The 14,170-nt window shown below is 38.1% G+C and overlaps 1 protein-coding gene across 8 annotated transcripts in view; it reads left to right on the top strand.

The window, feature by feature from the left end:
- Window positions 1-14,170, top strand: part of MED13L (mediator complex subunit 13 like) — a 322,734-nt gene that overhangs the window by 16,905 nt on the left and 291,659 nt on the right. The gene's annotated exons all lie outside the window — the stretch shown is intronic.

A 14,170-nucleotide genomic window follows, 5' to 3' on the forward strand; every position in this document is an offset into this window, starting at 1 on the left:
TGTGCCTATACTTGTGCAATTTCAAAATTGTTTTCATTAGATAATAGCATGTGTAAATCATCCATAAGGTAAAAACAGTCATGATAGTGAACATCCATGTACACTAGAAGCATTTTATCGTTTGTGAAGTCCTTTGATACCTTTCCTTCCCATTCTCTTTGTTATCCCTTCAGAGATAACTATTATTCTGGATTTTAGGTTTTATCATTTCCTATTTTTAAAAAAAGTTTTAATCATGAATATGTTTTTCTGTGTGTGTGTGTGTATATATATATATAAAGTATATTATATATGCATACATAATTTTGAGTTTTTTATAAATGAACTATATTCCTATGCAGCTTGCTTTTTTAATGATATGTTCCAACAATGTGCAATTATAATTCATTCTTACACCACAGTTTACTTAAGCATTCTATTAATGATGGAAGTATTCATAGTTTTTTTTTTTTTTTGGCCTCACTCACAGCAAGGAAGTTCCTGGGCCAGGGATCAAACCCCTACCAGAGCAGTGACCTGAGCTGCTGCAGAGACAACACCAGGTCCTTACCCATCTTCACACAAAGGAACTCTGATGGAGTTGTAGTTTAAAAAAAAATTACAGGTGGGGGTAATTCTGCGACTTTTTGCAGCATGCTTTTTCTGCTTAACGTTTAAAAAATATTAAAGTCACATGATCAAAGTCTCAAAATATTTTCAAGTCATTCTTTTTTATTATTTTTTTAAAGCAGTTGCATCCTGTTTTATAGGATGGGATTTCTGTTGTTTATTTAAGCATCAACTGTGAGAAATACTAAGATTCATTTTCTTATCTATAGTATTACAGTAAAGCATTTTGACAGTTATAACCATTAAGTCTTTAAAAAGATGTGTCAGTTTACATTCCTTTCGGCAATATTATAAATGCCCAATTTTTCTGTCCTTACCTATAGTGAAACTTACTCATTTTAGTTTTTTACTCTGAGCAAAAAAACCCTCAGTATTTAAATTTTCATTTTCTTTATTTCTTTTTTTTTTTTTTTTTTTTTTTGTCTTTGGTCTTTTTGTTGTTGTTGTTGCTATTTCTTTGGGCCGCTCCCACGGCATATGGAGGTTCCCAGGCTAGGGGTCGCCTACGCCAGAGCCACAGCAACGCGGGATCCGAGCTGCGTCTGCAACCTACACCACAGCTCACGGCAACGCCGGATCGTTAACCCACTGAGCAAGGCCAGGGATTGAACCTGCAACCTCATGGTTCCTAGTCGGATTCGTTAACCACTGCGCCACGACGGGAACTCCTCATTTTCTTTATTTCTAATGAGCATCATTTCACACAAATGGGTGTATATATTTTGTGAGTTTTCTTATTTTTCAAAAGCATGTAATCTCTAAAAAGCGTTTTATTTTCTTTTTCTATTTAAAATTTCCAACTCCTCATTAATAGGAATCTTTATTTCAAGTCAGATCATTCCATATTATGCACATTCTCATTTCAGAGCTTTTGTTCTTTCTAAGAGCACTGAATGCCTGGAATTGCTTAATTGCTTGCTAGCTACATAAATTTTCTCATCAAGATTCTGATGAGATAGATACCATGGTTCCCATTTTTCAGATAAGAAAACTGAAGCAAGAGAATAACTTGCCCTGGTCGTACACAGCCAGTGATGGAGCTGAATCACTGACTTCAGAACCTAAACAGTTAACCAGTGTATTGTAATGTGTGCTCTTCTTTCTTTTCTTGTCTAAATCCTTTTAGGGCTTCTTTGAGGCTCCTCCTAGCTATTCCAAACATTATTGGTCTTGTTCTTTTCTGAGCCTTTTAAAAATTAACAGTGTAGACCATATAATTTAGCACAGGCATGAAGGTAGAAATTACTGGAGCATATAGATTTGCCTGAGATTAATGGAGTGATAATACAGTTTACATTTTTTAAAAGTTTCATCAGAGATTAATGGAGTAATAATGCAGATCACAGTTTCTTCCCACAGATAGGCAGATTTTTTTTTCTTAGACTACTTTACTCCAAATGGAGAAATCAGTTGGAAAATGAAAAATTAGGATAGCTTATTGTTTTGATCAATGTCTAGGGCAAGATAAAAACTTAGGTAACTGCATAGTCTCAAAAAAAATTCATCGTTAAAAGTCTTTTAGTTTTTTAAAAATAAAAAGGCAATTGCTAGAGTTCAAGTTGTTTCGCAGCGAAAAAAGAATCCAACCAGGAATCATGAGGTTGTGGGTTCAATCCCTGGCTTTACTCAGTGGGTTAAGGATCTGGCATTGCTGTGAACTGTGGTGTATGTTGCAGACGCTGCTTGGATCCACCATTGCTATGGTTGTGGCATAGGCTGGCAGCTACGGCTCTGATTACACCCCTAGCCTGGGAATCTCCATGTGCCACAGGAGCGGCCCTAGAAAAGGCCAAGAAAAAAAAAAAAGACAAGATGGCTGCTCAAATTCTAGTCGTCAAGGTGGCATTCTAGATAGGAAGAGGAGGAAATGTACGAACGCCACAGCCCTCCTTTTTTTTTTTTTTTTTTTTTTTTTTTGGCATTTCTTGGGCCGCTCCCGCTGCATATGGAGGTTCCCAGGCTAGGGGTCTAATCGGAGCTGTAGCCACCAGCCTATGCCAGAGGCACAGCAATGCGGGATCCGAGCCGAGTCTGCAACCTACACCACAGCTCACGGCAACACCAGATCGTTAACCCACTGAGCAAGGGCAGGGACCGAACCCGCAACCTCATGGTTCCTAGTCGGATTCGTTAACCACTGCGCCACGACGGGAACTCCCACAGCCCTCCTTTTTAAGGAAACTTCTAGGAAATTCCTTATGAGAAACACTTGTGGTCATGCTTAACCTCAGGGAGGCTAGGAAATGTGGTTCTTCAAGGAAGCACATTGTTATCCCCAGCAAAATGGAGTATGAATTACTGTGGAGGAAGGAGCCATTTGTGTTTGGATAGGCAACTAAATACGGCTACTATACAGAGAAAATAATGTGAATTTGTGTTTATAGTCTGCTATTGCAGTTGGGTAAGAAATCATCCCAATATCACTAATGAACTTCATAAAATCAGTTCCTAGAAATTTCACAAGAGTTCTCTTTTAGTTAAGGTTAATAAATATAAATCATAAACCAATGTTTGGTTGTAGTTAGGCATGAAAATAGTTTTTTCAAAAATATTGTATACTTTTTCTAAAAGAGATTCACAGTTACCTTGATATACACAAGATGGTTACTTTGGCTATATTAAAAATATCTTTTTGCTACAGCTGTGGCATATGGAAGTTCCTGGGCCAGGGACTGACTCTGAGTCACAGCTGTGACCTATGCTGAAGTTGTGGCAGTACCACATCCTTTAAGCCACTGCGCCAGGCTGGGGATTGAACCTGCACCTCTGCAGTGATCTTGAGCCACTACAGTCAGATTATTAACCCACTGTGCCACAGTAGAAACTCCTAAGGGATTATTTTGGTTTACATGGATTCTTCCATTAATACATAAATTTTTGATTATCTTTATTGAGGTATGTTACATAAAATAAAATTTACCCATTTTAAACAAGTCCAGATTTATGAGTTTTGACAAATGTGTAGTCTGAAACCAGCTCCTACTTCTAGGCAACCATTGATCTGCTGTTATTGTACACTCATTTTGCTTTTCTAGAATATTTTATAAATGGAATCATAATGAATCATGGGAAGTATAGATTTTGCTTTAAAAATTTTTATTGGATTTACAATGTTGTGTTAGTTTCAGGTGTACAGCACAGTGAATCAGTTATACATATATCCATTCTTTCTCAGATTCTTTTCCCTATATTACAGAGTATTGAGTAGATTTCCCTGTGCTACACAGTAGGTCCTTGTATAGTCATATGTATATGTTAATCCCACCTTCCTAATTTATCCCTCCCCTCAGAATTTCCCCTTTGCTAACCATAAATTGGTTTTGAAATCTTTGAGACTGTTTCTGTTTTGTGAATAAGTTCTTTTGTATCATTGTTTAAATTAGATTCCGCATATTAGTGAACTCATAGACTTCACTTTATAAAGCACTGCTAAACTTTAACGAAAGTACCATTTTACATTCCTACCAGCTATCTGTGAGCTCTGATTGCTGTTTCAGGGTAGCAAAGGTTTTCTCTGATGATTTCTTCCGGAAGTATCATAATGTTCATTATTAGGTTTAGGTCTATTATTAAGTGATCCATTTTGAGTTAATCTTTTTGTGTGATGTGAGGTAAGGGTTGAAGTTCTTTTTGCACATGGGATATGTAATTGTTCTAACATCATTTGTTGAAAATACTGTTTTTCTTATCACTGTCAAAAATCAACTGAATGTATTGTGTGTATGTGTATGCATGGATAGTTTTCTGGATTATATATTCTGTTCCTCTGCTCTGTAGTTCTCTTATGCCAATACCACACTGTCATGATTACTGAAATTTTATAATATGTCTTCAAATCAGGGTAAATTCTCCATTTTTTTTTTTTTTCCTCAAAATTGGTTTGGCTCTCCTGGGTTCTTTGCATTTCAGTATGTTTTAGAATCAACTTGTCGGTTTGTTTAAAAAAAAAAAAAAAAAAACCTGCAGGGATTTTATTGTGATTTTGTTGAGTCTGTAGATGAAGTTGGGGAGAATTGACAGGTTAACAGTTTTAGATATTCCAGGCCATGAACATGTTCTAGCTTGAATTTCTTTCAGCATTATAGTTTTTGGTGTATAATTCTGGAACAGGTATTACCAGATTTAGCCTTAAGTAGTTCATGTTTTCAGTGCTGTTATATGTGGTATTGCTTTTATTTTTTTAAATTTTTATTATTATTATTTTTTTTGTCTTTTTGCTATTTCTTGGGCCGCTCCCACGGCATATGGAGATTCCCAGGCTAGGGGTCCAGTTGGAGCTGTAGCCATCGGCCTACACCAGAGCCACAGCAACGCAGGATCCGAGCCGTGTCTGCAGCCTACACCACAGCTCACGGCAACACCGGATCCTTAACCCACTGAGCAAGGGCAGGGACTGAACCCGCAACCTCATGGTTCCTAGTTGGATTCGTTAACCACTGCGCCATGACGGGAACTCCGGTATTGCTTTTAAATATTATTTTTAAACTGTTCACTGCTAGTATGTAGAATATAATTTTTATATATTTATCCTACATACTGTAACTTGCCTAAATTCAGTTACAGTTGATCCTTAAACAATGTGGAGATGAGTATAAATTATAGACAGTCCCCCAGGCCCCGCAGTTCCTCCATATCCATAGTTTGCACCTGCAGATTCAACCAACCATGGATTGTGTAGTTCTGAAGTATTAAAAAAAATCTCTAAGTAGACCTGCACAGTCCGAACCTGTGTTTTCGAATGTCAGCTGTATTTGTTTTAGTAGCTTTTCTGAAGTCTTTTACTTTTTGTAAATGTACATGATGATGGGAGTTCCTGTTGTGGCTCAGCGGTTAACGAACCCAAGGATGGCCCTTGAGGATGTGGGTTCCATCCCTGGCCTTGTTCAGTGGGTTAAGGATCTGGTGTTGCTGTGAGCTGTGGTATAGGCTGCAGATGCGGCTTGGGTCCTTTGTTGCTGTGGCTGTGGTGTAGGTGCTAACAGCAGCAGCTCTCATTCAACCCCTAGGCTGGGAACTTCCATATGCTGCAGGTGCAGCCCTTTTAAAAAAAAAAAAAAAAAGATGTATAGGATGATGTCTGTGAATAAAGATGATGTTATATTTTCCTTTATAATCTGTATGCTTTTTATTTCTTTTTCTTGCTTTATTGCATTGGTTAGGAACTACAGTACAAATAGAAATTGTAAGAGTATATACAATTTGCTTTTTGTCATTGTGATGCTAACTACAGGTTTTCGAATATCCCCATGATCAGGTTGAGGAAGTTCCTTTTAATTCCTAGTTTGCTTAGTGTTTTTTTGTTTTAACCATGATAGGAGTTGAATTTTGTTAAATGTCTTTTCTCTCTCTTCAGATGATCACAGCTTTTGTTTTGTTAATATGGGGGATTTTATTGATGGATTAAAAACTAAGTTTGATTTGGAGTTCCTGTCGTGGCTCAGTGGTTAATGAATCCGACTAGGAAACCATGAGGTTATGGGTTCAATCCCTGGCCTCGCTCGGTGGGTTAAGAATCCAGCATTGCTGTGAGCTGTGGTATAGGTCAATGATGTGTCTTGGATCCTGCGTTGCTGTGGCTCTGGTGTAGGCTGGCAGCTATAGCTCCAATTAGACCCTAGCCTGGGAACCTCCATATGCTCTGGGTGCAGCCCTAGAAAAGACAAAAAGGCAAAAAAAAAAAAAAAAAAAAAAAAAAAAAACCCACAAAACCCTCCAGAAAACAAAAAAACTAAGTTTGATTGAAATTACCTAGATGGGCTTTCAAAGTAATGCAACTAAGCTTAAATTCCCAGCATAAACTCCATGTGGAGTATGTGTTATCATTTTTATATACTGTCATAGTGATTTGCTAATATTTTGTTAGGATTTTTACTGTGTTCATGAGGGATATTGGCATATAGATTTCTTGTAATGTCTTTGTCTGGTCTTTGTAATGTTGGTATATAAAAATGATTTGGGAAGTAATCCCTCCTCTGTTTTTTGAAAGTTTGTATAGAAGTGATAGTATATCTTCCTTAGATGTTTGGTAGAATTAACTAGTGAAGTCATCTTGCCCTGGAGGGAATTCTTTGAGGAAAGATTTTAATTTATGAATTCCATTTCTTTAATAGATATAGGGCTATTCAGATGTGTATGTGTGTGCCTATTTGGTAATTCAAAGAACTGGTCCATTTAGTTAATCTAAGTAGTTTTAATTACTGACATAACGTTGTTTGTAATAATTCCATTATCTTTACAGTGTCATTTGAATGTGAAGTAATTTTTCATCATTCATTCCTAATATTGGTCATTTGTCTTTTTTTCCCCCCCTCTTGATTAACCTAGTGAGAAGTTTGTCAATTTTATTGATCTTTTAAAATAACCAGCTTTTCATTTTACTGGTTTTCTCTATTGTTAGTCTGCTTTATATTTCATTTATTTTTTCTTCATTATTTCATTCTATCAATACACATTTGGCTTAATTTACCACTTTCTAGCTTATGAAGGAAGCAGCTTAGAGCAGTTTTACACCTTTCTTCCTTTCTAATATAAATATTTAAAGCTACAGATTTCTCTTCGAGCACTCATACTTGTATCCTTCATATTTTGGTATATTTCGTTTTCATAATCAGTTCAAAATATTTCCTAGATTCTCTTGTGATTATTTTTTTGGGGGGCTGGTCCTATGCATTATTACAGATTTTGTTGGGGAGAGGAATGTTTGAGATACTTTGTTAATTTCCAATTTAATTCTGTTCAGAAATTTCAATTTTTAAAAATGTATTGAAATTGGAGTTCCCATTGTGGCGCAGTGGAAACGAATCCGACTAGGAACCATGAGTTTGCAGGTTCGATCCCTCGCCTCGCTCAGTGGATTAAAGACCCAGAGATGCTGTGAGCTGTTGTATAAGTTCACAGATGTGGCTCAGATCTGGCATTGCTGTGGCTGTGGTATAGGCTGGCAGCTGTAGCTCGAATTCAGCCCCTAGCCTGGGAACCTCCATATACTGCAGGTGCAGCCCTAAAAAGCAAAAAAAAAAAAAAAGATTGATACTTACTTTATGGCCCGTATATGGTTTCTCTTGGTGAATGTTCCACATGCATTTGAAAAGAAAGGTGTATTCTTTCCTTGAGATGTATTATTTTGTAAATAACAGTTTGGTTGTATTGGTTGATAGTGTTCATGTTTTTCTATATCCTTATTGATTTTCTGTCTACTCATTTTATCAGTTCTTGAGAGGAGGCCTGTTCAAATCTCCAATTTTAATTTTGGATTTGTCAATTTCTCCTTTTAGATATATCCAGTTTGTGCTTCAGTATTTTGAAGCTTTGTTCTTGGGTACGTACCCATTTGAGATTTATGTTTTCTTGAAGATTTGACATTTTTATTATTATAAAGCTTCTCTCTTTATTCTAGTAATAGTCCTCATGGAATCAATTTTGGTATTAATCTAATAATTTCCGCTCTCTTATAGTTTTTGTTTTCATGATACACCTTTTCCTATCATTATATTATTATTATTTTTTGCTTTTTTAGGGCTGCACCCACAGCATATGGAGGGTCCCAGGCTAGGGGTTGAATTCGAGCTACAGCTGCCGGCCTACACCACAGCCACAGCAGTGTGGGATCTGAGTCATGTCTGTCACCTACACCACAGCTCACGGCAACGCCAGATCCCCCACCCATTGAGCGAGGCCAGGGATCAAACCTACAGCCTCATGGTTCCTAGTTGGATTTGATTCCCCTGCGCCACAACAGGAGCTCCCCCCAAAGAACTTTTTGGAAAGCATTTATTCTAGTTACATTTATTAAAGTGCAGTTCTGTTTTCTATTGATCTAAAAAAGTCTGTATTTTACCTTTTTTATTCATTCTTGATCTAGAGTTCTAGATAAGATTTTTTTCCCCTTTCACCTTGCTCCATTGTTTTCTGCTTGCATATTTACTGATGAGAAGTCTCTTGTAAATATTGTTTGCGTCTGCTTATGTAGTGTGTCTTTTTTTTCTCTTGATAGCTTTTAAGATTTTTAGAAATTTAATTCTGTGTATTTTGGTGTGTTTGTTTATTTGGTTTTTTGGTTTATACGGCCTAGGGTTCGCTGAACTCCTTGGTTTTGAGATTTATTGTTCTCATGAAACTTTGAGACAATTTGGACATTGTTAAATAATTTTTTCAGGCTTTCATGAGGATGTTGGTTCAATCCCTGGCCTTGCTTAGTGGGTTAAGGATCTGGCATTGCTGTGAGCTGTGGTGTAGGTCACAGACATGGCTTCTATCCTGCATTGCTGTGGCTGTGGTATAGGCCAGCGGCTACAGCGCTGATTCTTCGACCCCTAGCCTGGGAACCTCCATATGCCACGGGTTCGGTCATAAAAAGACAAAAAAAAATTTTTTTTCTTGTCTCCCCCTGCCCTCACCTTCCCTGTTTGTGTGCTGGGACCCTAATTACACATATGTTAGGCTGCTTCTTGATATTATTCTGACTGCTTTAGCTTTACTCATTATTCTTTAAGTTTTTAAAAATTCTTTCTTCTTAAGTTTGGGTAATTATGTTGTATGTTTTCGAGTCCTCTGACCATTTTTCTTTTTTGGTGGGGGGCAGTGCGTAATCTGTTGTTAAATCCATTCAAGGAACTTGTGATTTCATATTTTGCATATTTGAGGTGTGGAAATTATTATTATTTTTTTCCCCTTTTTTTTGGCCACACCCATGTCATATGGAAGTTTCTAGGCCAGGGATTGAGCCCACGCCTCAAAAGTGACCTGTACCACTGCAGAGACAATGTTGGATCATTAACCCACTGCACACTACAGTGGGAACTCCAAAATTTTTAGTTTCTCTTCTTAAGTTTGTATTTTCCTTTAAATCCTTAACCTTACTTAAAATAGTTGTTTTAAACTGATTTTTAATTCCACCATCACTGTCGTTTCTAGATTTGTTTCTCTTCAGTGATTTTTCTCTTGTCATAGGTCTCCTTTTGCTTTTTCTTTGAATAGCTAATATTTTATGGGATACTAGACATTGTGACTCTTCTGTTGTTGCAAGTCTGGATTATGTTTTTTCTTGTAAAGAGTTGAGTTTTCTTTTGGCTGGCAGTTAAGTTACTAGTAGATGAAATGATAGTGGTGGTGATGGTGATGATGGTTGAAGTTTGACTTTTAGGATGGGTTAGAGCAGTTTTTTTTTTTTTTTTTTTTTTTTTTTGTCTTTTTGCTATTTCTTTGGGCCGCTCCTGCGGCATATGGAGGTTCCTAGGCTAGGGGTTGAATTGGAGCTGTAGCCACCGGCCTACGCCAGAGGCGCAGCAACTCAGGATCCGAGCCGCGTCTGCAACCTACACCACAGCTCACGGCAACGCCAGATCGTTAACCCACTGAGCAAGGGCAGGGACCGAACCCGCAACCTCATGGTTCCTAGTCGGATTCGTTAACCACTGCACCACGACGGGAACTCCTCAGTCTTTTTTTTTTTAAACGCCTCCCAGCTTTGTGTGAGCTGTTAGAATGATGATAACTCTCTAGTAGTTCTTTGCCTGGCTCCATTGAATTTTGTTGCTTGAATGTGCAACTTTGTATTTAGGAACAGTCTCAAAAGAATCTCAGTCAGATCTCTGAAGCTTTTTTTTTTTTTTTTTTTTTTTAAACTATATAACTCCTTTCTGGTGATCTGCTTTCACATATTCTAGCTGCCTTTGGCTTTATAGGAACCATTTCATTTGTTTTTCTTCTCTGGGATTCTAGCTCTTGTTGTCTGCTATCCAATGTCTGAAAACAGTAGTTTCATATTTTTTGTCTAGTTTTCTAGTTGTTTATGGTGGGAGGATAATTCTGGTGCTTCTTAATTATATTTATATGTCCTATTTGTCTGTGTATATTATTATAGTTTGAGGATCAGCAGACTTTTTCTTATAGAACCAGAGACTTATTTCAGGCTCAACACTGTGGTTGTAGTGTGGAAGCAGCCCTGAAAAATAATGTGGTGTAGTTGTGTACTAATAAGACAATTTACAAAAACAAGTGGCCAGCCTGCTGGCCCTAGTTTGCTAACCCCTGAGCTAGTTGACTGAGATGCAAATACTATTAGAGTTATGAAATCTTATGCTTTTGAAAAGAAGGAATCTTTGAGATTCATATTTCAGGTTTCTAAGGAACCTTATAAAATCATGTTGTCCAACCAACCCTTTAATATTTGAAGCCACATCTAGTATTGACCAACTTCCTCCCTTATATTTATGATTCTCAGGGATCTCAGTCAGGGTTTTTTTCTTGAGGGAGTTCTCACTGTTATTTTGGTTTTTCCATTTGATTCTGTGCTACCACTTGGGTCAATTCTGAGCGAATTGAATTCATCTTTCATATATCAGTCTTCTGGGTAATTGAAGACTTTTTCAGATTTTTTTCAGACTCTTTGTATTGAATTCGTTCAAGTTAATCCAACCATGGCTTTATTATTTTATTTTATTTTTGCTGTTATGTTTATTTGCTTAAAAAGGTTGAACATGAGCCTGTAGCCCTATGACGTGTTTAGATTTCATCTGTTAATTTGTTCTACCATATCTAGATGCTTCTCAAAGAATGGAGCTAAAAGTTGAAAGAAGTATTGACTTGATAAGATCTGTTTAGTGGGATCTAGATACTAATATATGTCAGTGTGGCTTAAGATGGCAGTAATTTTTAAAAATTATTTTAGATTGTTTAATTGTGCTGAAGTCATTTTCAAATAAAATGTTGGCCGTTTTCACATATTAACCCCCCCCCTTTTTTTTGGTCTTCCTAAGGCCACACCCACGCATATGGAGGTTCGCAGGCTAGGAGTCCAACTGGAGCCATAGCTGCTGGCCCACACCACAGCTCACTGCAACTCTGGATCCTTAACCCACTGAGCAAGGCTGGGGATTGAACCTGCAACCTCATGGTTCCTAGTTGGATTCATTTACATTTCACCATTATGGGAACTCCTTGATCCTTTTTAAAAAAAATTGTAATTTAATTTTTGGCCATGCCTTGTGGCATGTGGATGTTCCTGGGTCAGGGATCAAACCTGTGTCATAGCAGCGACCTGGGCTGCTGCATTGACAATGCCAGATCTTTTTTTTTTTTTTTTTTTTTTGTCTTTTTGCTATTTCTTTCAGCCGCTCCTGCGGCATATGGAGGTTCCCAGGCTAGGGGTCGAATCGGAGCTGTAGCCGCTGGCCTACGGCAGAGCCACAACAATGTGGGATCCGAGCCGTGTCTGCAACCTATACCACAGCTCACGGCAACGCCGGATTGTTAACCCACTGAGCAAGGGCAGGGATCAAACCCGCAACCTCATGGTTCCTAGTTGGATTTGTTAACCACTGCGCCACCACGGGAACTCCAACAATGCCAGATCTTTAACTGCTGCACCACAGGGAACTCCTTGATTCTTAAATGTTTCTAAAAACTAAGTTTATGGTTTCTTTTAGGTTTTTAAATTCTGGATCTTCCACTATTGAATATGAGAATTTAGCTCATTCTTTGTCCCTCCTACAAAGCAAACATGCCTTTCCCATCCTTCCAAAATAGTCATATAGTGATTTTGGTTAGCTTAATGTTCAGTGTTGGAGTTCCCGTTGTGGCTCAGCAGTTAACAAACCGGTCTAGTATGCCTGAGGATGAGGGTTCCAGCTTTGACCTTGCTCAGTGGGTTAAGGATCTGGCACGGCTGTGGCTGTGGCCAGCAGCTGTAGGTCTGATTTGACTCCTAGCCTGGGAACCTACGTATGTGGAGGATGGGGCCCTAAAAAAAAGACAAAAAAAAAAAAAAAGAAATTCAGTGTTAACAATCACTTGATTATGTTAATTTATGTTGGAGCCATGATTTTACTTTTCTGTGTTTTTTTTTTTTTTTTTTTTTTTTATGTTTTTGTCTTTTTGCCTTTTCTAGGGCTTTTGCGGCATATGGAGATTCCCAGGCTAGGGGTCTAATCCGAGCGGTAGCCACCGGCCCATGCCAGAGCCACAGCAACGCAGGATCCGAGCAGCGTCTGCAACCTACACCAGGGCTCACGCAACACCGGATCGTTAACCTACTGAGCAAGGCCAGGGATCGAACCCGCAACCTCATGGTTCCTAGTCGGATTCATTAACCACTGCGCCACGGCGGGAACTCCTTTTCTGCGTATTTTTAACTATTTAACAAACTTATTCGATTTTTTTTTTTTTTTGCTTTTTAGGGCCACATACGCGACATGTGGCTGTTCCCAGGCTAGGGGTCCAGTTGGAGCTACAGCTGCCGGCCTGTGTCATGACCATAACAATGCGGGTCCAAGCCGTGTCTGCAACCTACATCAGGGCCCCTGGCAACTCTGGATCCTTAACCCACTGAGTGAGGCCAGGGATCGAACCTACAACTTCTGGTTCCTAGTTGGGTTCGTTTTCCAGTGTGCCATGGCGGGAACTCCTCCAGTCTCCTTTTAAGACTTTGATATGTTAGGTGTTTTATCAGTTTCGCATTCTTGACAAGAGTCATCCCTGGAGCCATCTGAGCTGTCATAATCTGTATTGGTTGCTCTCTACACTTGTGCACAGTTCACAACCTGGAATCATCTGATTATTGCCTGTAATTTTAGGGATTTATTTTGCTCTCTCCTGTTTCCTAAATCTCATGGCTTCTTAATTGTTTTTTCTCTCCTTTTAGTGGGGTATACACCTCCAGTAGCCTCCTGAGAAAGTGTGCCTTGTAAATACCTTGCATATTTTAAAATATATTTATTCTCCTTTGACACTTGATAGACAATTTAGATTGGTATAGGTGTCTAGTTTGGAATAGTTTTTTGTTTTTTTTTAAGAATATTGGAGTTGTTGCATCATTGCCTTCTTGCTTCTAGTATTACTGTTGAGAAGTCAGAAATCCTTCTGATGCCTGATTCTTTGTATGCGACTTCTTTTTATTATATGGAGACTGGGGATCTTCTCTTTGTCTGCAGTGTGTTGAAAGTTTACAATAATATGCCTCCCATGAGTCTCTCTTAATCTATTGTTCTGGATACTCAGGTGAGCCCTTTCAATCTAAAAATTTGTTTTCTTTTTATCCCCCTTGAGAAAAATTCATGAATTATTTTATCAGTCATTTCCTCTTTTTCATTTTCTGTGTGTTCTCTTTCTGAAAGCTCTTGTATTTGGTTTTGAACTTCCTGGGCTGCTCCTCTAGTTTTATCTCACTCTACCCTCCTGTTTTTCATTTTTGTTTACTTGCTTTACTTACTGGGAGAAACTATCTTCCAGCCCTTCTATGGAGCTTTATCATTTCTGACATCATTGTTGTAAAATTTCCAAGAGCCCTCTTTTAGTTCTCTGTACTTTTCTAAAATAGCATCCTGTTCTTTTTTAATGGTTGCACTATTTTATCTCTGAGAATACTAATGATAGATTTTTAAAACGTTGTCTTCTCCCAGTGTAGTCTGTTTCCTCCAAGTTGCTTTTCTGTGTTTTTGTCTCTATAATTCCTTGACTGTTTAATAATTTCTGGTCATCTGTTCATGTTTAGGTATGATAGACTAAAAATCTGCTTGGAAGTTCTGAGTATGTGAGTGACATTTGTTTACTGTGCAATTCACTG

This window comes from Sus scrofa, chromosome 14 (genome assembly GCF_000003025.6).
Source record: "Sus scrofa isolate TJ Tabasco breed Duroc chromosome 14, Sscrofa11.1, whole genome shotgun sequence".
NCBI classification, from domain to species: domain Eukaryota; kingdom Metazoa; phylum Chordata; class Mammalia; order Artiodactyla; family Suidae; genus Sus; species Sus scrofa.